The sequence below is a fragment of the Podarcis melisellensis genome (genome assembly GCF_964234715.1).
Source record: "Podarcis melisellensis genome assembly, chromosome: 3".
Classification (NCBI taxonomy): domain Eukaryota; kingdom Metazoa; phylum Chordata; class Lepidosauria; order Squamata; family Lacertidae; genus Podarcis; species Podarcis melisellensis.
This window is the reverse complement of record NC_138530.1, coordinates 52,947,902-52,972,709: the sequence shown is the minus strand read 5'-3', so window position 1 is coordinate 52,972,709 and position 24,808 is coordinate 52,947,902. Positions and strand designations below refer to the sequence as shown.

The following is a 24,808-nucleotide window of genomic DNA, read 5'->3' as shown; positions in this document are numbered from 1 at the left end:
GAAATACATGTTGAATTTCCCACTCCCCAAAACCAATACTTGTTTGAGCTCTGTTGATGGAAGACACTGTTTTGCATTCTAATTGGGACAATGGAATGTACATAGACAACTTTCAGTTTAACTACCAGCTGGTGATGGGATTGGCTGCTTCATGAACTTTTGGCTCAACACAGCCTACAGCTGCCTTTGGAAAAATTACATCATGCATTTGGATGAGGGGAGGACTGTGCACCATCTGCAAGCCAGGGAAATGGACTTTTGCTGCTGGGATGGAAAACAGCCTTTGAAGCCTTGCCTCTAATGCCTTTGACAAATTCCTATTGGCAAATGCACACCTGAGGCCATAGCAAAGTCGTCATGGCCAAGTAAGGGTCTTGGAGATGTGGCAAATGTGTTTAATCATCTTAAAGCTACGATTAAATAGACATACAAAATTAAGGGTGCTGATAAGTATTTTTCAAAATTTCAGTACATTAAAATGTGATAAAAAGCCATCAAGATCATTGTGGGGTTCCAAGACACTCCTTGTGGTTTGGCAATTAATTCAGCTGAGCATTCTTGGCTATGGAATATAGATCTCGGCAATGTGCTAAACAGCTATCTCCAATAAGAGAGAATTGTTTTTAAAAAGCCATTTTTGACAGCCTGCAGAACCAAACTAAATGTGACTATAATTGCGTGATTGCAATTAACCTACTTAGATTTGAAATGTTAATAACAGCTGTGGCCCTGACCCAGTCATTTATATTTTTATTTTATTTTATTTTTTATTTTTTTGCTGTTGGGCACAATCATTATTGGGACCATGCAACATAAGGAAAGGGATTAACCCTGTCTTCCAATGAAGTCCTGATTAATGTCATCTCTCAAAGCTATTGTTTGCCCTAGGTAGGATGTTTGCTTGGGCAATAATTGAAGCTCTCCTACTCAGGCAAATAACAGCAGGTTGGGGAGGTGGTTTTAATCAGGACCATAGCGCAAGGGAAAGGGTCAAACTACAGTCCCAGTCTTGCTCTCTGCCCCCTACAGTTGCTTTTTAAATTGAAGAAGTAGAAAGGTCAATCACGACTGTGCAATTAATGTCAGGTCTACTTAGGCCCTGAATCAAGCCTCAAATTGGCAAACCCATTTGACCTGCATTAAAGGAGGATATTGATGTAATAGCCACATCACTAAATGCCATGACCTTCGCTGTAACCTACTGCATTTTGGTTTCAATTCTTTTAATGCAGCTGTACATGATACATCTGTTAATATTTAAGCATTTTAAAATAATAGAGAGTGCTTGGACAAGTAGAGAGTGCAACATACTGGATACAACACAGTCTTTGGGTTTTCGTAAATTGGAGTGGCTAAGCTGAAGCCCTCTCAATGTTCTTGTGGACCCCCATGTATTCAGATATTTATTTACTGAAGAAGTATTGGAGAATAAAGATGCTCGTAGACTGTCAGGTAAGATGGTATACATTTGGATCTGATGTGATCATATGTTCATATATGTTTGCTAAGAACTCAACCCAATGCATTTTTGCAGAGAAATGATTTCATTTACCTCAGTGGGCCTTTTTTTCTCCAAATAGGGATGCAAAAGGTTGTGGCCTAGCTAATGAGTGCCCTTATTTTTCGGAATGAGCAAAATATTAAACACTGCACTTACAATCCTACCATATTTAGTATGCTTTTTCATCAAAATCATCTGCTTTTATTTCCCCAGCTCTGCAACTTGGAGAGAACCATGGTCCTCCCTGGGACAAAGTGTTTTAACATGCAGATGAAGGCACACCATGCCAAATCTGCTGTGTCCTGTTATAAACAATTATCTTGAAGCTCAATAGCTGCCATAAGGAAGAACGCAGCCAAGCAGCTTAGTTACCAGGAGTGTCTGTGTATGTGTTTACAAACTGTGTAAACCCCTTCGCAAGGAACCACTTATTGCAATGACTGTATAGTGCTGAAGATTTACACTAGAAAAGCTCCTTGTCTATTTGGTAAAAATGGCTCTTTTTCACTAGCAGCTGTTTCTAACCATCCTTCTGCAAGCTTTTGACCCTAACGTCCTTACATAACTTCCCCATCTCACCAAGGTCCAGCATATTTTCTGGAATGCACAGACTCCTTTCAAGTCAAAAAGCTACATTCCCTATAGGGGAGGAAACTTCTCATTGTTTCAGTTGCAGATTTCTGGCCACGGGAAAGAGATCTCAGGACCTCAAAGCTGTGCTCAAGGTTTGATTTATATGTTTACTTAATGACAGAAAGTTACTGTTGCTTTGGGGATAACTCATGAACAAGGCCATTACTGTAATCCACGAAACAGAAAGTGCAATAAAAAGCATTGTAGGTTTTGTGTTCTCCATGTAGCTCCATTGTAGAGCATCTGCTTTACATGCAAAAGAGCCCATGTTCAACCCCTGACATACTGCAGTAGGCCTGGGAAAGAAGTGTTAAGTATAGTTGTTTGATTGTACATTGAAATGGAAAATGACTCTGTGTACTATTAAAGGGTCCCGTTGCTCAGTCCCAGCTCCTACCAACCTAGTAGTTCGAAAGCACGTCAAAGTGCAAGTAGATAAATAGGTACCGCTCTGGCGGGAAGGTAAATGGTGTTTCCATGCGCTGCTGTGGTTTTGACAGCAGGCTTAGTCATATTGGCCACATGACATGGAAAAACTGTCTGTGGACAAACATCAGCTCCCTTGGCCAGTAAAGCGAGATGAGCGCCGCAACCCCAGAGTCGTTCACGACTGGACTTAACTGTCAGGGGTCCTTTACCTTTACTGTTAAAAGGGAACATTGGGGAAATTCCATTGAAGTTAAGCTGGAGCCTAACAGTTGATAATTAGCTAGTAATATATCTCTGATGGCCCTTGATCACATGAGTAAGGTATTCAGTTCCAAATCTCCATTTTGAGGGAGTTGCCTTTGTTCTCAAACCACCATAGAAGAAAGGTGTGCAAATGAGTCTCTCCTGGAGAAAACAGCCTCAAGCTGGAAGGCAGGCGAATGGAGTCTGTGTGTGGAGAGAAAGACCTTTGATTTCAGGTATGTTTTAAGTAATCTGATATTTCTAAGAAGAGGAACCTGTGTTTGGACAAGCACATTGTTTTATACAAGTATTTGGTTGCATCATTATTTGTTTTTGTGTCTGTTTGAAGAAAGTTCTGTTGGTAAAGCTTTGAAAACATATTTTGGGTCTGGATAATTTTTATTCCAAGAGGAATCGGTTTTTATTCATCTTACTGCTTCAAGCTGTGAAATATTAATATCTGCAACAGGAAGAGCATCTGAAACCCTGCAAAACCACTACCAGTCAATGTAGTAGTAGAAACTGAAATTGGCAGATTCACTCATCCCTACCTACTTTACAGGGTGGTTTTGACAATAATTTGGGTAGTGGCAGAATCTTGCACACAGCCTTGCACTCCTTGGAGAAATGGTATGATATAAATGTAATAATAAATTGTTTAGTCTTGTCTTCCTGGTTTTCTCTACTTTAAATAGTAGCTGGAGATGCATTAAAAAACACATACAATGCCCATTCTTCCTCTGGAAATAGCCACCCCATGAAGGCTCCTTGGCCTGTGTTATGTACTGAGCTGAATCCTAGAACAATAGGATCCAGAATGCAGCAGTCTGATTGGTCCTCAGGAGCCACCCAATCCAGCTCCAGGTGGAAGTGAATCAGCGACCTGATTGCCCTGCAGAAGCAGCCAATCAGGCTTCTGGAGGAGATGAATCTGCAACCCGATTGGCCTACAGGAGCAGCCCGGAATTAGCCAATCACGCGGGACCCATTGTGTAAATAATGTATATATAGCTAGACGTTTTGGGAAAGTTTCATTCATTGCTACTACAAGCTGAATAAAGAGCATGAAATTCACACTCGACTCCGAGTATATTTCAGCCTGTGAGAATCCAAAGTTATGGCTTTGGCATCTCCCCTAGAAATTTGATAGAGAGCAAGATCCTTTGGAGTGTCAATGCTCTGAAACATCCATGCAGCATAAGTTGGAAAATAAATGTGTAAAGCATAAACCATGTATCACAGAAATGCCAAAATCTCCCATGATCTTCATTCCATGTAAACCAACACGCAGGAGCCCTTGAAAGACTGGAGCATGTGTAACACTAGCAATTAGACCAGCCTTCCCCAACTTGGTGTATTCCAGATGTTCTGAATTGCAACTCTCATCAGCTCTGATCATTGGCCATGTTGGTGGGGTCTGGTGGAGAACATCAGGTTGAGGAAAGCTGAAACAGACAATACTGAGCTAGACTGACAAATAGTCTGACTTGGTGTGCAGCAGCTTCCCATGTTGAAATATTCAGGTGTTTACTCAAAAAACAACAACACCTTGGACTATTCTTTGGACTACCCATCATGCAAAACTACAAGAAGCTGATGGCTATCTTTATCATGAGCATGAGTGAAAGACAAAGTATTGCCACATGGAAGATGTAACATTTGATGCAGATGGCCCCAATTGTTCAAACACTGCATTTACGCAACAGCTGCCAGGAAGCAGTGGCTCAGAAATGTGCATGAGCTGCTGCCAAGCATCATTACATTCTCCACACAGCTGTGTGTCTGGGGGCCACTCCACATGGAGATATTAAAAAAAATGCTTGAACCAGTTCGTAATGTCTCACATTTGAATCTCTAGACTGACTTCACAGAAAGGTATCGCATGGAGATAACACATTCATCAAGCGATGGGCTTGTATCATAGCTGTGAGATTTGGAAAAGCACGCCTAATCTATTGTGCCACAAGTACACAGCATGGACAACAGGGACTGCCAACCTTTTTTGACTGGGGGCACATTTTGAATGTAGAGAGAATTCTGAGGATGCCAGTCAGAAGGAGGCATGTCATAACACAAAATTATAGGGGCTGCAAACATCATCTTCAGTTTATGCGCATGCTGCTTTTCCATGTTCAACGTGGCTTACAACATGAAAAGATTTGCATCATTACAAAAGTAGTCACAAACAATAAAACACATAGATCATAATAAAATCTAAAAATAAAGACACAAAAAAATGATAGCAACAAAAGCAGCAAGAAGCCCCAACAAAAACTCCTAAACAATACCCCAGTTCAAGAGTGTGTACAACAGCAACAGCTTATAGTCAGTCAGGGCCCTGCACTCCCACACCAGGTGGGGAAAGGCCTGCAAGGCAGGGAGCAGGTCTTCCAGAACTCACAACCAAGATTGTGAAGTTTTCCCCAGAATTGTATTTCTATAGGAGAAAAGGCTTAACCTGTTGAATTTCTGACTAGAAAATAAGACAGAAGCAGGAGAAGTGCAGCTCTTTAGGACCCTAGAGATTCCTTTTGCCAGGTGTCTAAACAGCTCACTTACCAAATACAACTCTGACTTCACTCATTGGCTTAAGACACAGATGGGTGGGAGCAGCCCGTCAAGCTAATTTCACAGAAATCTCTTAGAAGGGCCCCTGCATATTTTATTTCGTAACTTTCCTTCAAGGACCTGTGGCTATAGCTATGAATCCCATTTCTCCCTTTCTTCATTCTACATCTAACTTAGATTGTGAAATGTAGGAGAGAGAACTGTAAGATGTGAAATGTAAGAGAGAATTGTACAATTTGTACAATTCCTGTTACCTGACCTGAGGTATCCAAGGAACAGGGGAGGTTAGAAAGTACAGTGGTACCTCAGGTTAAGTAATTAATTCGTTCCGGAGGTCTGTTCTTAACCTGAAACTGTTCTTAACCTGAAGCACCACTTTAGCTAATGCTGCTGCCGCCGCGCTGCCGGAGCCCAATTTCTGTTCTTATCCTGAAGCAAAGTTCTTAACCTGAAGCACTATTTCTGGGTTAGCAGAGTCTGTAACCTGAAGCGTTTAACCTGAAGTGTATGTAACCCGAGGTACCACTGTACATAAATAAATACAGTGCCAGTAACAATGTTTTTGAAATGAATGTTGTGAGCTTTTTAAAGTGCAGAATCCGTGTGACTTTTGCTGATGCAACGGCTTCTTGTCTTGATGAGAGTGAGGCAGTTCCCCAGGATGCTCATTAAGTCAGGAATGCCCCTTTCCTCAACTTGTTCACCTGAGAAGAGCAGCCTAGCATTCCTCCTGATAAACGGCTTTTCTTTATGTCATCTGTTCTTCCCATGAAGTATGGAATGTCAGTGTGTCTGGAAGGAAATGCTCTTTATGGCCAGACGTATGCAGAGCAGATGGGCTCATCTGCTGAAGGTGGGATAGGATGGAGAGACGGAGGCCATGTATAGAATACAGTTAAGTCGCCCACTCAAATGGACATTCTTCCTCTATAATGTCCTTCGCAAGCTCTGCTTTGAGGGAAGACTATCAGACACAATTCTCTCTGGCTTTATCCTCCAATGCATTTCATGATCCAGGGCTTGGCAACAACCCTGGGAACACTGGACTGGAGCCCCTGGGTCCTTCCCAGCCAGCCAGCCAGGTTCCTCCACTGTTTTCACTGGAAGAGCTCCAGAAAGTGGTCAGACTGTCACAGATTTTTTCCCCTTGCTCTACCAGTGAGCTGTGGTCCTTCTGCATCTGCTTTGCAGGCAGAAGATTCCAGGTTCAATCCCTGACATTTCCAGGAAGGAGCCCCCATCTGAAACCCAGACGAGCCACTGTCAGTCCATTTAGACAATACACTGATTGGCTGAGCTCACTGCCACTCTTGCTCTGGGTCCAGGATTGCTTAAACGAAAACAGTGCGAAGCTAGAGGTCCAGCTGCCGATGTAGCCATTTGCTTGCTTATTTGCTGCTGCTGCTCGCTTGTTGCAGCACTGCTGGGGTAACTTTGGGATCATTTGAAGGAGGCAGTGTAGGATCCTCTGAGCTGAACAAGATGTCAGATCTAGGCCTGCTAGACTGTCTCTAGTGACACTCCTGACACAGATTCCTTCTACTTTCCTTCTACAGCCCATGGCACATCTACACCAGTTTTATTTGCTAGGCAGGGCCTTAGGTCCTTTGCATTGGGCCTCAGATCTCTGTCCTTCTCTCTGCTTTTCTGTGAATTATTTTTTAAACGTACTTTGCTCACAGGGCAGTCGAGCGCACTGCAAAGGTGCTAACGAGACCCCAGTCACCTAGTGCTTGAATTTGTGGAGCAAAGCTATTTGTGCCCGGTAGCTTAGAGTAAGCGTAACAGCAAGAAGCAAATATTTTCCCTCTGAAAGTAGACCATAATTTGCATCTAAGCATTCAAATTAGCATATTGTAGAATTGTAGAGTTGGAAGGGATCCCAAGGATCATTTAGTACAAGCCTCTGTTCAGGGACATATCAGAGGAGTAATAGGTGGGGCAGACATACTCTCAGAAGCAGTACTGAGGAGACTCCTGGGCTCAGGTGCTTCTCAAGATACCGTGATACCTCAGATTAAGAACTTAATTCGTTCTGGGGGTGCGTTCTTAACCTGAAACTGTTCTTAACCTGAGGTACCACTTTAGCTAATGGGGCCTCCCACTGCCGCTGCGCCGCCACCACGCGATTTCTGTTCTCATCCTGAAGCAAAGTTCTTAACCTGAGGTACTATTTCTGGGTTAGCGGAGTCTGTAACCTGAAGCATCTGTAACCCGAGGTACCACTGTATCTGCACAAACCATGAGAGACCCTAAATAGCTGAGGACAATAATAGACCTACATGCATAGCATACATAAATGTTGCCCTAAAGGAATGGAAATGAGGAATATTATTAGATGATTGTGTTTTAATAATATGTACATTCATCTTTTGGCTGGATTCTTTTGGCTGTCCTGAAAGGAAATGCCTCTTGGGGGTCTCAGCAAGGAAAACGGCTAAATATTTTGCTTGATGATTTCATCACAGGAGTCTTCTTTAGGAAACGCCACTTCCTGCTGAACAGAGGATATATTGTTCTCAAGAGACCTTTAATATGGGACCCAGCTCAGTCTCATAATGTCAGACAAAGAAGAAGCTGTGGTAAGTCTCTGATATTTCTTTTATTATTTCTTTTATTTATATCCTGCCTTTTGGTCCATGGAGACCGGAACAGGTTGGAAATATCTCAAGAAACATAGATTCAGATTTTCTGCAAATATACTAAAATAAATGACTTGATCTCCCTTGAATATTACAATTGTCATGGGGTTTTTCAAGAAGACACACAGGGAAAATGTTATATTAGCCTTTTTGTGCCACTTTGACAGCATTTTAACACTTGATGATACTGATGCAAACCACTGTGATACATTTTATGATCAACAATAAACAAATAATTATAAAGAAAATAAAATGAATAGTTGGTGAATCTTCTCCAAAACAGTGGAAATTGTAGTTTGGGAAGGTGACAACTTTCTCTCAGAAATCCTTCAGAAGTAAGAACCACTGAGTTCAATGTGGCTTACTCCCAAGTAGATGACTACAGGACTCTTGTCCTCACAGTCCCTTAACCCAGTTTAAGTCTAGATATGTCCATAGTAGAGGTGAAAATAAACCTGCCAACTCTGCTGTCTAGAATATGTAGTTGACTTATCTATTTTAAGGATCATATTCTTCTGTATACTTTTAAATCTGGCCACTTGGCAGCCATATTTGTCTCTCGTTGTAGTCTGCTTCATGCAATGTGCTACTATGTTTATTTTTCATTGAGTTTCTCCAAACCATTCTTCCCAAGGCTGGAGACCTCCAGATGCTGCTATCTACAAATACCTTCACACTTGAATATTGACCAAGAGGGCTGGAGCTGATGGGAGTTGTAGTCCAAAGAAGAGGCCATATTGGGAAAGGCTGCTCTAAACAAATCATGGTAATCCTTGTAAGAGCAGACTTGCTAGCTCAAAGCAAATTATTCAACCATATTGGTCCTTTTCCAAGCCAAATAAATAAGCATTGAAAATCCTGAGCCGTTAGAACGAAGGTGATTTGTCTACTTGCATCTGTGGTAAAAAGCCCATTGTGGAGTTCTAGCAAACCCTTTCACCCCCATTTGTTACTGAGCATACAATGCAAGTAAAATATGATAGTTTCATTGCTAGGTAGTACTGCATTTGCAAATCCTCATCTCTTCTAATTAGAACCAAGCTTTGCTAAACATGAGTTGCTTAATTTCTCAGATCTCTTGGAAAGAACCTAGCTTCTTTACAAGCAACATAAGGGAGAAGTGTTTGCATTCAAATTTGAAATCTGAGAGTGACAATAAATTGTATTCAATCTTAGAGTGTGGGGATAAGCTTTTAAATATGGAACTGTTTTAGACTTTAGCATACATTTGGAATATAATCAAAACAAATCTAAAATAGGAACATAGCTTTCCTGGTTTTCTTGATATTGTTTTCATAATAGTAGCAGGGACACCCCTTTAAAAAGGGGGGGTCTGTGGCTCAACCAACAGTGCATCACTGCGGTAAGATCTTGTAGCCTTTCCAGCCAGTTTTCCTTCCACCCACTAAGCTTGCACCTCACAGGGGTGGGTGGCACTATAATAGCAGAACTTTCGGGACTGAATTCTCCTTCATTTATCCATTCGATTTTGAAAGAAATTTAGTACCATCCCATGCTACTGTTAAGTTTTAGGTGTGGTTATGTGACCAGCTGCTGCTGAATCATTTTTATTATTTTTATATTTTGCAGTTAACTTTATTTTTCATTCATTTCAACCATTTCTATACTGCTTAATTACAATTACATCCAGCTCAACAAATACACATTTGTTGTATTTGTACAAGAACTAATTTAATGCTGTGTCATTGCTCATACACTGCCCTGGGATCCTATGGAATGAAAGGCAGTCTAAAAAATTAATTCATCTTCTTTTCTTAGAAAGTGATATTCAGATTTCTTCTCTTCTTCTTCTTCTTCTTCTTCTTCTTCTTCTTCTTCTTCTTCCTCTTCCTCTTCCTCTTCCTCTTCCTCTTCCTCTTCTTCTTCTTCTTCTCTCTCTTGGCTGTGTACACTTTGTAATTTTAAATCACATTCAAAACACATTATTTGCTTCAAAGAATTCTGGACAATATAGTTTGTTCAGGGTTGCTGGGAACTATAACTATGTGAAGAGTGAACTACAGTGCCTGTAATTCTTTGAGGGAAAGAATACATTTAGAATGTGCTTCATAGCTGCACACAGCTCAGATAGATATCTGGTGGGTGAGAGAAAGAGAGAGAGAGAGAGAGAGAGAGAGAGAGAGAGAGAGAGAGAGAGAGAGAGAGAGAGAGAGAGAGAGAGGGAGAACAGTCTTTGCTTAAAGTTAAAGTTTATATATAGAAATTCAGTGGCAGCTATCTTAATTTCTTTTTCAGAAAAATTACATTGCTCTTTTAAAGCCATTTTTCCATTAACCTTGCCTGATATATATAGATATATACTCAGTGGCCAACTCACCCATTTCAAAATGACTATAACATTTCCTCCTTTAAAAGTTGGGAAAACCTGACACGCACTATCACTTCTTTGAGAACACATTCTTCTCACCTTCACTCATGTGCTCTAAGCAACAGACAGTAAAATCATTACTTTTAAGACATATGGGAATGGGACAAAAGTCATCCTTTCCTTATACCTTAGTACTCTTATGAATGCCTGGGGCCTTCAAAAGGAACAAAATGTACAATAGACCCCCACAACTATATTTATGGTGCAATCTTACATGTGTTGAGTCAGAAATAATTCTGTGTTCGATGAGGCTTAGGTCAACGCCCTGCAATGCAGGAATTGCAACTACAGCATCCATGACAGATGGCCATCCAACCTCTGCTTTAAAATTTCCAATGAAAGAGAATGCCAACAATACTGAGCTAGATGAACCAATGGTCGTTCCTCTGCTGGAGAAAAATCATCTTATCCACTCGCTACACCCACTTGCTCTTTTAAGAGTCCTGCTGGCAGAAACAGGTATTGGCAGAGGGACGGGGTAGGGGTGCAGTGGTTGCAGCTTCTCACAGAGTGCCTGGTGTTTAAAGGGATAGCCAGGATAGCTCTGTGAGGACTAGCCACCCTACTTTTGCCTTTGCCTCCATGAGAAGCTCTATGTAGGGGGGGAGGAGCTGGTTGGTGGTTGGGAGGGTGGAAATGATTTCTGTGAGCCATGTTCAACTAATAAAAATTCAGTAAAGCCTAGGAGTCCTCAAAGAAAGACAGAAGAGCAATAATAGCTTTTCAAGTTCAGTCAGATCAGTTGTTTTGTATTCTGTCCCCATCCAATCATAGGGAGGGGACGAGACATGATATGGATAAAGCAGAAGCAAATTAATTGTATAATAAATCCTCTTGGTGCTAATGGCTCTGGTGTTTTTGGTGTTCTGAAGTGTGATGTTACTAATCAAGAGAGTAGTGTAACAAGAAGGATAATGTTGACATTACTCATAACAATATTCTAGGGTAGTGACATCAGAAGCCTCTAATTCCTTTATTGGCTTTACCAATGTTTTCAGCTGGGAGAAAACACACCGAATGGATCACACACTTACCACATCTGTCGAATGCTGATTGTTTGCCCTGCTATTATGATTATTACTCAAAATTTATTGCATTTTCTCTGATCTTGAGTCCTGTGGAACAGATGCTACATTAACTTTTTATTTTGGGCAGAAACTTCTACATGCCTCATTCTTTGAAAAGAACATTTATTGGGTGGATATTATAGACATTAAAGTGTTTGCAGAGAACTCTTCAGTGATCTCTTCTCAATTAAGTGTCACTGATGAAATCACGTTCCGATGGATGCGTCTCACCAGAGAGATGAAGTTAAATATAGTAAGATCCAGAAAATGGTTATACAGATTATAATTGGCAATCCACAGTGATGATCAATGGTGCAAACAGAAAAGACAAAGGAAGAGACAAGAAAAGGGCTGGAAATTATTACCAGTATTACCATATTAGAGGTGTATGAACAGAGGAAGCTGCTTTATATTGGGACATGAGTCCCAGCTCTGCTTTGGTATTATGTATACTGACTGACAGGGCCTGTCCAGGATTTCAGACTGAAGCCACTATCAGCTCTACCTAGAAGTGCTGGGGATTGAACCTGGAATCATATGCAAAGCAGATGCTCTTCCACTGACCAATGGCCTTTCCCCCAGTAATACTAGGCAGAGCTAGCATCAGCTGTCGGCATGACTGGGCTTCTGCCAAAGCCCATGATTCAAACAAGGCAGAGGCGCCAGCTTGCAAGGGTGATTGGGGGGAGGCCAATGTCGCATGTGTGACATCACACACAAGTGAACGACCTGACAACTGGTGTGTGATATCAGCACATCGGGAGGAATCTGGGGCAGAGCTGAAAACAGCAGCCGTGCAGCTTCAATGACCAGGCTCCTCTGCCTCCTGCCGCCACCACCAGTGGGAGGCTGCTTCAACCCTCCTTTCCCTCCATGGAGGAGGAGGAGGAGGAGAAGGAGCAGGTCACTGGAGACATGACGCACTGGGCTCTGTGCTTTGGGGCATGGGGGGGCTGGCCTCTACCCCCAAAATATTGAGGGGGCAGAAAAGGGCTCAGCTCCCAAGAGCTGGTGACTCTGATACAAGGACTCTGCATGGATGAGGCTACTGCAATTCAATCGAGAGAAAGTAGACATAATTGTGAACTATGACTGACAGGCCTGGTGATATGCAAGAGGTGGAGAGATCTATTTGCCTTGTCGGGCTGCAGATGGTCACAGAGTTGGAAATGTTTAACTAATCTATCTATCACCTATCTATCTATCATCTATCTATCTATCATCTATCTATCTATCTATATCTATATCTATCTATCTATCTATCTATCTATCATCTATCTATCTATCTATCTATCTATCATCTATCTATCTATCGATCTATCTATCTATCTATCTATCTATCTATCTATCTATCTATCTAATCTATCTATCTATCATTTCATCTATCTATCATTTCATCTATCTATCTATCTATCATCTATCTATCTATCTATCTAGTTGCAGGGTACACCAGGAACATGAAACATACTGGGCCTTTATTCAAATTCAAACAGTGATTCCTATTCACACGCCTTTAAACCTCCAGGCTCAAACCTTCTAAGAATGTCAGTAATAACCGTCATTGAACTCTTCCTGTCTCCACTGCTGCAAATGTCAGTGGGCTGATTTTAGCACTGCTAAAAGTGAACATAAGAATGCTAACCTATTTCAGGGAGATGTAAATGTTACTGAGATATTATAGGTGGAGCTCTAAATGCTAATTAAAATGGTTATTGTCTCTAAAAAGTGCTTCAGTACTATTACATTTCTTTTCATGCAGAGGGATTTATAAGGCCAAGCTTTGCACCAAGTAGCAGAAATGATTCACAATAGCCTGGCTGCTTCCTGTCTTCATCGCACATCGACTCTGTCTCTGGTAGCTTTTTCAACACAAGCAAATTACTTGTATTGTTAGGAAGAGAAAGGAGCAGATGATGAGTTTATGGTACGTGAACTGAGTGTGCATTAGCATTTGGAGCACTGCTACAGGGACACATTGAACAAATCATACAGTCATCAGAGAGCAGGACAGGATCCTGTGGAAGAAACTGGCTCATTTGATTAGAGCATGTGATTTTATCATCATTTCTTATCATTGCCAGAGCCATATAGGCAGTTCAACTACATAGAAGAGCTGAAGAAAAAAATGTAAAAACAACAGCAATTCTGTTTCTTTTCCAGACCCCGTAGGGGGAAATGCAAAAGAGATGTCCCTTAAAGATATTTGACCAAAAAGCATTTTATTTTAATTTGGAGACTGAAGAGAAACCACAGAGCAGCTAATGGATGAAAAACTCACAGAAATAGATATCTTTGGCTAGAACATGAACTGGCCTGGCTAATGTTAAAACTTTTAACTACCTATATGGCTCTGGCAACACTAAGCAATGATTATAAAATCACACATTCTAGCCGATGAGCCAGTTTCTTCCACAGATTCCTCTCCTGCCTCTCAGGATTGATTACTGTCTGATTTGTCCAGTGTTGTTGGAGGTATTTTGCTTTCTCCTGACACATCAAGCCTTCACCTAAACCAAATTTCAAGGTCTGTGATCCAGAGTTTTAGGAAAATGTGAGTCATGATCACATAGACTATAGGAGCTTCCAGAAGGACTGTTTATTCACACTATGTTCGAATGAAACTTGTGCTGATGTCACCTGTCTAAGAAGTATTCATCCTCATATGTTTCCACAGAGGTAATAGATAACATTGCCAGCTCTCCCACACTTTCCAGCACAATTTTTGATCACATTTCTTTTGGGACTTTTTGGGGCCCAATTTTTCTGTGAATAAACAGTCTATCTAAAAGTATTCTGTATCATTCAGCTTGATAAGAGCGTAAGAAAACCCCTGCTGGACCAAGCCTCCAGCTTAAGTGCTTACAGGACATATTTACTGTCTCCACTGAAAACCATTGCCTTTCAGATTATATGAATGCACTGAATATGGTTTGCTTTGTGCTGGCTGTTTCAGACATGCCAGCTCCCACTTAACACTGCCTCAGGTGAGTGGTGAACATGTATATATGAATTTGCCTTCTGTCAGGGGCAATAAGTATAGGAATCATTATGCTGGTGGGTTGCTAGACCTGGATTTAACTAACTCAGTGCGCTCCTGCTAGTACATGTCTTCCCCCACTTTCCTTCCCCTGCGCTCCCTGCTCCTCTTCCAGATCTGAATCCCTTTGGACTCGTGTGTGGGTAAACAACAAAAATAAGTGGCAGGGTGCTTGGATTCAAAATGCAGGACTTGCACAAAGAGAGCCTGAGTAGCAGAGTTTTAAACTCACAAAAGCTGAGCAGCATCATAGCATGAGGAATATAGGTTGTTAAACCTTTTTTATGTCATTCAGCTGCACACAGCAGCTGACCTCATTCTACCTCTCTTGCCATGTGCAGGCCACACACTGTTAAGTAAGTTTAAAATGCTTTACTTACAATTTCAAGGTCTTAGTCATACATTGTTCCATGCAGCAGCAAGGATAATACAGGCAAAATTGTACTGGGTAGAAAATACAGCAAAGTAGCTTCAAACATGTGGTCTGTGCTTGGACACAAGCACAGACACATCCTTCTCGTGGCTTACAAGAGAGAAGGGGGTAGAAAGGCATCACTTCCTCTCTGGAGGAGAGTGGGCATGACCTAACTGAGTCTATCTAGCAACACAGCTCTGTGGTCCTTAACCCCTTCATGCACCAACTAACAGTCATGCATAGTTATGTTTGACTGCAATCTCTCACAAGGACAACCCTTAGAACAGTGTGCAGGGTGAGGAAAGGAGGAATCGTTCCATCTGGCAAGCTGAAATGTTTGCACTGATAGAATGATCAGAAGAGCACAATGTTGAATTCCTCCCTTCAACTTTTATTCCCATGCTTCCTCCTGATGAAAGTCACAAATACACACATCAGTGTTACTATTTGGGGAGCGGGGAGAGATGTATTGGTGACAACAGCAGTACCACACAAATCACAGCTTGGAGAAGGATTTTTGTCCAGAACATGATCCCATACTTGATTCTCCCTTGTATGGCTGCTATTCATCACCAAAATCCATGACCAAATACAAGGTTAACATAACATGTCCCTTGACTGGAAACTCCTGGCTCTCTGTTTCATGGTTGAGTGGCAGTACATCACTGGTCCTGCCCATGTGGGATCCTGAGTTTACCGTAGGTTGGAGCATGAGAAGAAGCCATGTGGAAGCTGCTTCCCACATCACTGCCCCTCATGCATGTATCAGCCCAGCATGCCGCAAAACAGGAAAGAGAGATAGCGAGATTGTGCTGGGCATTTCAGTGTTTTTTGGAACAAGATAAGAGACTTTTCAGAGCCAAGCCCTGCTTGCTATTTCAGCTAACCATAATTGAGAGCAAGTCTGCCAGAGATACAAAAAAAAGTGGTGAAGGTGGGGAAGAGACCCTTTTTAGTTCAAAGTTCTGAATCCTGTTTCAAGTGTTATCATTGAGTCATGTTCACACAGTTCCTGTAAGCCACCATCAAGCTTTCTTGGTGGGAGATGACAGAAAGATAGCCCTTTGTACTTTCCCTTTGAATAGCCTACTGATCTCTTCGTCAGTGGCTTGATTTTAGTGCTACAATGACCTCATATTTCTCACACTTTGAACTCTTGTTTTAAAGCTTAGCAATGCAAGTGTGGTCATAGATCTCATGAGCATAGGATGGAGTGTTTTATTGCTAATTGTTTGGATCTTGGCTTTTTTCATTTATATTGCTTTAAGAAAAGAAGGGGTCTGCCTAAAGCAACGTTGAATATAGGCAACACCACCACCTTTTATGCACAAGCAATATGTGCACAACTGAGCTTACGTGCATCATGTTGAACCCAGAACTGAATTTAAAAATGGCCCTAAAAGAGCGCAAAAAGGTCAGAAAAGGCACAAAAACAGTTCCTAGCAATCCCACAAGCCTTTGCAATTGCAATCCCAAGAGCCCTTGCACTGACCATTCCTGTGGTGATTTGGAGTTTATGGAAGGTGGTTGGGAGAACGTGATTGTGGTGAGGTTTGGCAGGGTGCCTCACTCTACTTAATAATAGGGCCAGCCCTGTGTCAGGGAATGTTATTTCCAACTGTCTTCAGTTTGGTGGAGTCTGGGGGCTTATCCACACTTCCTCTTGTCTGGTTGCTTATCCCTGGGTAAAACTGCTCTTTAGTGCTCAATTGGAGCAAACAGCAATTTGGGTTGTTTGCGGATTGCCATTTGTTCCAATTTATCGCTAAAGAGCAGGTTTTCCCTGAGAAAGGAGAGGGCAAGAGGGAAACTGCTCTGACTCATTCTTTCTAAGCATGGAACAAGTGGAAGTGTGGATGAACCTTCAGACAAATATGGCTTAATTTGTTATCTTTTAGAAATAGGATTTTTGAAAAGAAACAAGTTCTTATGTATATCTTCTCTATCCCTTTCTCTCTCCCCCTGTCCCATTGTCAAGAAGAAAACATGCTTCAAAGAATAATCCAGCACCGTATTTTGTGCTTAAATGAGAAAATAACCCTGCAATCCTAAACACACTTACTACGAAGTAAGTTGCATGGAACACAGGGCTTACTTCTGAGGAAACCTGCATAGGATTGCACTGTACAATCTTAACTTTTTGCAAAGCAGCTGTTAAGAGGAAGCAAAGGTTTCACTTTTTCTGGGCAAGTACATTCTGCCAGATGTGTTGACAGTTTCTATTTACTGAAAAGATTAATTAATGTACTGGGAAGCAGGGCGGAAAAGAAATCAGGTAAATCATACTGGAGATGGGAAGAGTCAAGGGAAAGAATTGTATAAAGAAAAACTCCTTAGAAATCCACCCAGATTTCAATCATAACTACCCAAACCACAGGGCAGAATCAGACCTGGCAACCCAGTTCTGACTTGTGCTCCACAAGGACAGCCTCTTCAAAAGGACATGGCCACTTCAGGGATGCATGTCGTTATCTGAAGCGTGCCTCAATGTACAGATTGCCATTTAGTTTTATTTTTGCAAAGGTCTTGCACATGGCAGGCTTTCTGCCTGCAGCTGAGCACTTCTGGTTCAGAAGATTCACATGCTCAGCAGGACTGGAACCTGCAGGGGACAGGAGTGGTGGCAGCAGGTGTGACCCCAGCCTCCCCTGCCTCTCATCCATGCATTCATCGGCTTTCCAAAATGAGCAACACTGTCCTTTCTTCATGCAGCCTGCAATGGCTAACCAAAAGAAGCACCAGTTTAGCTGATCCCGTGTAAAAGAATTGCATCCTGAAATTTTCCTTCCAAATGCCCCTTAGTATTAGAGGCATGACTAACCTGCTCAACCCTTTCAGGAAATATGGCTAATTTTGTTATGAGCATGTTAAGATTTGCAATTTGAATTTGGCTGATCTCCTCTGGACTTAGCAAACAGAGAAAATCTCATGAGGGCTGGATCTCTTGACCCTCTGCAGCTCACAGCCAGCCAGATGTGTGCTGCAGAGTCAGCTCTAAGGGCTTAGGCCAGCAAACCTTTTCCGCAGGGGACCAGTCCACTGTCCCTCAGACCCTGTGGGGGGCCGGACTGTATTTTTTTGGGGTGGGGGGATGAATGAATTCCTATGCCCCACAAATAACCCAGAGATGCATTTTAAATAAAAGGACACATTCTACTCATGTAAAAACATGCTGATTCCTGGACCATCCGTGGGCCAGATTGAGAAGGCGATTGGGCCAGATCTGGCCCCCAGGCTTTAGTTTGCCTACCCATGGCTTATGCACTTAACTGCTGGTCTCATTGTGCACTGATATTGCTATCAGTGACTGGGACGCTTCAGCCTGATCAGTTTGCAGGGAGATTAGATGATGTTGGCTACTTAATGAGCATTCATTCCTATTTGTTTACAGGGAGGTTAGATGATGATGCATCAGAGCGAGTGTTATCCTATGTTTTCCATTGTATTTTCCAGTCACTTTCCTAATGGCAAAAAGTCCTATTGTTTAGGGTAGCAGATTTATTGCACAAGACCTCCCTATCAAGCAACTTGACTTTGCTGGTGCATAATAGAATCCCACTCGAAAATAGCAACAGTTTGGAAGTCTCCTCAGATAGAAATGGGTGTCTTGTATATGGTTGCAGGGAGGGAAGCAGCTCTGTGAAACACCTAGGTAAGGGAACATGCACAGAGTGGTGAGGGTTTTTTTGTTTGTTTGTTTTTTCAAAAGTGTGATTCCCAAAGAAGACAGAATAAAGTTTCTTTTGCTTAAAGAATCTCTAAGGATTGCAGAAGCAAAGTGACTGCTTTTGAATGCCTTAAAAAAAACAATAGGGGATGAGTGTTGCTCTCCTGTAACACACACAGAAGTTCTTGTCCTATTATTTTAGCAGAGAACACAAGCAAGCTTTCCCCACTATTCTGCTTGCAGCTATTTCCCAACATCTTCTGGATCTTTTGAAATTATAGCTGCGGATCTTTCATAACTGTGTGCTCCCCATCTCTGGCACTTGAGCACATGTCACCCCTCTTTTTAAATGCTGAACATGGCGAACATGAGCACAGCTGTATCCCACCATAAGGCTACTCACCTCCTTCTAATATACAGATATGAGATTTTGAGCTACTAGTACTGGATTTGGTCTAGCAAGAAGAGAGCGGTGAAAGAGAAATCTGGTTTGTTAAATCATCTGTAAAGGTCCTAGGTCATTTGGCTGCTGTTTTCTTTTGAGAGCACATATTGTCAAGATATTTGTTTACCATTGCCAGATGTTCCCCAATTTTTTAAAGAAAACATCTGTATTGAGATTTCTCCCCCCCCCCATGTTCACTGAACAATGTTACTGTTTTTGCCTTCCAAGAATATCCCCACCCTATCTTCTGCAGACCCCTTCTCTTCCAGTGGCTTGGCCTATGCCAGAACTTTCTCCCTATAAAGACATTCCTATTCCCAGGGGAAACTGGGGCAAAGATCTTCAACAGATCAGACGCTCATCAAATTGCCATTCTTGTGGCTCTTTGGGGGAAGGTATGATAGTCAATTTCCCCTAGGCACAGGGGTTTCCAAAACAGGTGGTTTACAAGTTAAAATTACAAGAAAATAATTGTTAGGGAAAGATGCCTTGGTAGGTTGTAGGTCTTCTTCCTTGGAAGTTTTCCTGAAAAGCTGGAAAGATGTCATTTCTGAAAGTTGGAGGAATAGAGGGTCTTCTCTCCTTAAGTCAGAATTCCAGACTGGGTGATTACCTTTCATCTTTCTACATTTCTGCCTGTCTCTTAGTTTCATGTGCTTATTTTTTGGCACATGAATCTGGAATCCCAAGAGAACCCCTTAAAAATTCTGCAGTACAACAATGCTCAGATGAACAGCAGCTATTTGGATGGGTGCATGTGGGATTTCCTTAGGATTATGCTGATCTGGAGATAAATAAAGAAATACCCAGTGATTTAGGGGAGTCGGCAGATATTCAGAAGATGAGGGCGGGGAGAGATGCCACCATTTTCCAACTACCTCTCTGTAGTAAGTGGTTGAGACTCTGACACATCATTGCAATGGATATGTTAGCCACAGTGTGACACAAAGTTAAACATGGTTAAGCTCACTGAAACTAATAAGATTAAGCTTGTGGTCCTAGCTTGTATATTTGGACACTGAGCTGGTGACACTTACATTGGAAATGTGGTGCCAATTTCATCTCTCCTGGCATTCTCAACATTATGTGGTCATTTTTGTTGATGTCACTTTTTCCCTGATTGTGGAAGTTGAATGTTTGCAGCAGAGGGCAGAGTAGAGTCCCAAATCTTCTCCAACCAGAAATCTCTTGCCTTGCTTCCTTTGCACTACAGTGGAAATTAAAATGGAAACCCAGTTCAATTTTAGACTGCTGGTGGCAATGAGGACCGTCATGGCATCAGTCTCCAGTCAATTTATCTCTCTGTGGGCCTTATCTTCTGCCCACCACAGCTCTATGAGCTTCTCTGTCTCCCATCTGCCTACGCTATGTTTTTTGCCATTTTCCAGGCCCCAGTCAAAGACCTTTATCTGGTTATGAATGTTCCTGATGCTGCTCCCAAATCTAGGATGCTGTTTGACCATTTGAACGAAACAGCCATATTTTTATGAACTCTTGTTTGGTTTTTAAAGGGATGAAAACCAGTTTATGTGCCACAACAGCTTCAGTCAGCACTGATCCGTGAAGCTGAAGAAGTATTAGTGGGATTTTGGGAATAAAGACAGCAAGTAATCTGTCTATTAAGGGGGTTTAGATTTAGAATCTCTTAGTATTACAGGCTGGAGCAAGACGCCACTCTTGGATTTTTCATTCTGTATCCTTTCCATTTCTGTCTAGTGTTACTCCAGAATAAGCAGCGTGTTTGTTGGCCTGCAGATAATGTGAGCAGAAGCTTTAGCAGCTTTACTTTTATGCTGAAAGATGTTTCTGTATTAAAATCCCTTTTTGCTCGTGGCTGGCTGTGGCGGTTAGAACTCTGCAAAGCACCATGCCTGCATTAGGGATCCCATTTCAGTTTCTTGGTGTCTCATTTTTCCAATCTTAAATTCAGTTTTCCACATTTCCACAACACTTTGTGATTTGTTTATTTTTAATGCCTCATGAAAATACACCAGCAAATTCCTCTTAATATGCACATGTTTGTATGTAATTTCTCCTAAAAGACCCATTTCCACAAAGCTAGTTTCCTGAATGCAATGCATTTTTAATACATGCATTTTCATTGATATATTACTGCAGTATATGCAGTTTTGCGTGCATTCATTGGCTGGAGAATTTCATTGCAAAATCTGGAATACTGCAAATTTTGAAGGCTAGCATTGTGTTGTTTTGGAAAGTAAAAATTAGCCAGGTTCATTTTTAAATACAAACTGATTCAGATTCCCCACACCCAAACTGTAATAATGGAGCAGAGAGATTTTTCATTTGATAGACTGTCAAAGGTGAATCCTATCTTTGAAAGGCTTTCTAATCCAAATCTGGTAGAGTCAGCAGAAGGTTCCCCAATACTGTTTCTGCCCAGAATATATGGCTGCAGTGACACTTTCAAATCATCATCCAGATTAGTGTTTTAAAGCCATGATTTTGGATATTTAATCACCATCATCTCATAGTACACAGAGGACATGAATGAACATGTTTGGTAGGGTTGCCATAGCTGGAATACTGCAGTTGGCAGCAGTGTCTGGGCAGAAATTTGTGAAATGTCGGGGGGGAACCGGACTTATGGCAGCTCATGTTGGCAGTGCTGCTTTGGCCAATTTTCCATAAAAATAACTCAAAAACAGCATTTTTTGCGATTTTGGCAAAAAAAAACCTCATAGACAGAAAAGAGACAGTGCTAGGCAAATCAAACATTTCTCGAGACATTCACTTTAGCGGTGGGGAGTCATTTGATTGACTCCGGCTTTGAGAAACCCCCACCAATTACCTGCGGTGGAACCTGGACAACGTAATAGCAGACCAGCTCTACATCCCTTTTACAAGCTGTAAACACCACGGGCTTAAAATGTGAGGGAGAAGCTCGGAGCAACACACCCAAAGGGCAATTGGAGTTAGGCAGGGCTGGAAAGAGCCAGGCTGCTGCCAAAGAAATATACTTCATATGCCCAGAAGGCTTGTTTGTGGTAAGGGAGAGCTGAGTTCGCATTAAAAGGAAAATGCTGGATTAACATAGGGAAGTGGTTTTGTACATGGCTCAGTTCGTGAGTTTGCATGCACTTTTTTTAAAAAGAGGCATAATTGATATTTAAAAGAAAACATGAATCCCAGCACTGTTAATAATAATAATAATAATAATAATAATACCTTTATTGTCAATGTACAACCTGTGTACAATGAAAATGACCAAAATTAATATGGTAAGTCCTATGCAGCAGGTTGGGGACAGATACAAGAGTATATGTGAGATAGGGAGATTGTAAAGAGGTGTTGACTAACAGGTACTTTTGTAATGTATATAGAGCTAGTGCTATATAGTCACTCAGTGGAGAGTCCCTGGTTTGAATTTCACTTCAGCCACAACCCAATAGATGGTCTTAGGCAAACGACTATTAACTCAGTCCCCATCCATACAATCTGCACTCTGAGGTTGGTAATAGTGAGACCTAGCCACACTTATCTATGCACTGGCCATGTCTACACTTTGCTGTAATGTGCTCTATGTGGGGCTCTTTTGAAAACCACCTCAGGAACTTCAGCTGGTTTAAAAACTGACCACCAGGGTGACCACATAACACCTTCATTATACCAGTTGCACTGTTTACTTACACATTTCTGAGTAAAATTTAAAGTGCTCATTTCAGCCTTTCCACCTAACCTTAAACCTTTAACCTAACCAAGTAGTTTTGCACCCATATCAACCTGCCCACACATAAGATCTTTAATGGAGACTCTGCTCATTTTGCCTGTAGGCTAGCGAACTTGGTAGGCACAAAGAAGAAGACCTTTTTAGTGGTGGCATCATGACTCTGGACTCTGGAATTTGTTGTCTGTCAACCTCAAGAAGATCGCCACACTCCAGTCCTTTGGAAAGGCTTTGAAGACTTGTTTCAGGCAAATTATGTATGGTGTGTGTGTACTGCACTATGAAATGGATGAATTGGGAAACTAAGTTTTATATTCTACGCTGGGAGGTTGTTGTTATAACTGGCTTTTAGTTCTGGAGTAATTGTAGAAATGACTTTGAATTTATATTTTGCAGCGCTGATGTTTTCTGGAAACGCAGTACAGTGGTACCTCAGGTCACATACACTTCAGGTTACATACGCTTCAGGTTACACACTCCGCTAACCCAGAAATAGTGCTTCAGGTTAAGAATTTTGCTTCAGGATAAGAACAGAAATTGTGCTCCGGCAGCGCAGCGGCAGCGGGAGGCCCCATTAGCGAAAGTGGTGCTTCAGGTTAAGAACAGTTTCAGGTTAAGTACAAACCTCCGGAACGGATTAAGTACTTAACCCGAGGTACCACTGTATTCAAAAAGTTTGCCTAGGAATATTTTAATTAACCAATAGCCACATTTTAAGCAGTAGCCACACCTTTGCTACTCACTCCCCTTTAATGCATGAGCAACACATGTTGGGTGCCTTCACATCTGAAGTTTAAATTTCCAAGCTTCTCTCACGCTATTTATATTAACCATGTGGCAGAGAACACAGAGGAGATGTATTTGCAATGCAGAAGGGGCATTATATTTGCATTATTGAACTGATTGAAGCAAGAGCCTCTCTTAAGCTTCACACGTGAAAACACTCTTTCTGAGCTCCTACTTCTCCAAATCTGGCAGGGCATCAAGTCAGATTTAGTTAGCACTGGAAGATCCAACCTAGCGGCTTTCAAACACAAAGATCAAAGTGACAATGCATACTGTTTCAAGATATGGCATGTCTAGTTCTTTTCTTATGAACAGATAGAGATGATTTAAAGGCACTTATTTAAAGGTAGTGCCCTGTGTGCTCACTTAATGTGAGACAATTTGGAACAGACTTAGTCTGGATGAGGAAGCTTGCTGAAATGTAACTGCATTGGGAAGAACTGTGAGCAGACAAAATGGAAACAATGGAATTTAGGGCTAGAAAATCGTCATCCTAAGGATTAAGCAAGATGTGATATATTCCGTGCCATTAACAATTGTGTGATTATTAAAAAATAAATAAATAGCAGGAGGGCTCCAGCCCACTGCAGATCTGGGTAAGGCTCATGAGGGTGGGAAACTGAATTTAATCTTTTGCTCCTGCCGTGGTCCCAATCTAGACTGACACAACACACATTTTACCTGTTTACTAAACCATTCCATACAGTTGCTAGCTGCATGAATTAGGTCATGTCCAATTTGGCCTTTAATCAACGGCATTACTCTGTGAAAAAAGGAAAGTTATTATGCAGTTATTTAGTTAAAGACTGTTAAAGAATACTTCAAAGGTGCATCAGTAAGGATGACTGGATCACTCTCTTGCCAGACCACATCAGTTTCAAATGTGCTCAGATTTTTTTAAAAAAAAAAACACTCCAGGAAATTTTATATATTTTTCAAAAATTGCATTTTTTGTATATATTTTACCCTAGAACATAGAATTGTAAAGTTGGGAGTGAACCTGAGGGTCATCTAGTCTAACCCTCTACAATGCAGGAATCCTGCACATAGCCATCCCTAGTGGACTCAAACCGCTAACCTTCTGGTTAACAGCTATATGCATTGACCCATTGCACCACAGGTCTGGGGGATGAAAATTGTTTATATGCATTTTATCCTGAAATATGCATTTCTGTATGTACAATATTTTAATCTAAAATGTGCATTTGTTAGTGTATTTTGGTATCTTTGTGAGCCAAGAGCTGAATTTTAAAGTTCAGAGAAATATAAAAAGTGAATACTGAGCTCCAGCCCACATGGTA

At 41.5% G+C, this 24,808-nt stretch overlaps 1 long non-coding RNA gene across 1 annotated transcript; it reads right to left on the bottom strand.

Moving 5' to 3' along the window:
- Positions 1–12,502: 12,502 nt before the first annotated feature.
- On the bottom strand, positions 12,503–24,322 carry LOC309367569. The gene is made up of 3 exons (XR_014167226.1): positions 24,189–24,322; positions 20,074–20,243; positions 12,503–12,520 (listed from the first exon to the last, which is right to left on the bottom strand). It is a non-coding gene; the product is annotated as an uncharacterized lncRNA (long non-coding RNA).
- Between the last annotated feature and the right edge of the window lie 486 nt (positions 24,323–24,808).